This window comes from Gracilinanus agilis, chromosome 2 (genome assembly GCF_016433145.1).
Source record: "Gracilinanus agilis isolate LMUSP501 chromosome 2, AgileGrace, whole genome shotgun sequence".
NCBI lineage: Eukaryota > Metazoa > Chordata > Mammalia > Didelphimorphia > Didelphidae > Gracilinanus > Gracilinanus agilis.
In genome coordinates this window covers 406,089,044-406,089,663 of record NC_058131.1, presented here as the reverse complement: position 1 = coordinate 406,089,663, position 620 = coordinate 406,089,044, and positions in this window count along the sequence as shown.

Sequence of the window (620 nt, the reverse complement as noted above, 5' to 3'; positions counted from 1 at the left end):
AAAGTAAATGCATAGATAATATTTTATAATGCTATAAATAATATCGATTTAAACTCAGATCACACTCTTCTTACCCTTGCATTCACCATCCATAGTAAAGCGTGGACACACTCTTAAAGAAACTTGGCAGGAAAACACATGAGGGATTAAAAAAACTCATTGCTTAGAATAACTCACAACTCTGAGATACAAATTTTATTATTACTGGTCCATTCAGGAATATCTATCATATGCAAAATTGTTTCTCTCCTCATTGATTCTCATAATTTTTCAGGTGAGAAAATTCTCTTCTTTTTGCCACTCAAACATAGCATTTACAAGTTCATTCAATTAGCCATCATCCTTAAAAGCTCATTTGTGAGGGCAAAGCCAAGATGGTGGTGTAGTAGCAAGGAATTCTAAAGCTGCTCTGAATTTCTTTCTAAACAGATCATTAAAATAGCACCTCCAAATGACAGAAGTCAAAGCAGGACTAGCAAAGGGGTTCTTCCACTGGACACAGCTTGAAAGGTAGGCAGTAAGAGGGGATTTCCACATTATAAGGGGGCTAAACTGTAAAAGCACAGGTTGACATCCCCCCCCCCAAACTACCATGCAGAGCCAGGACCTGGACAACCTCC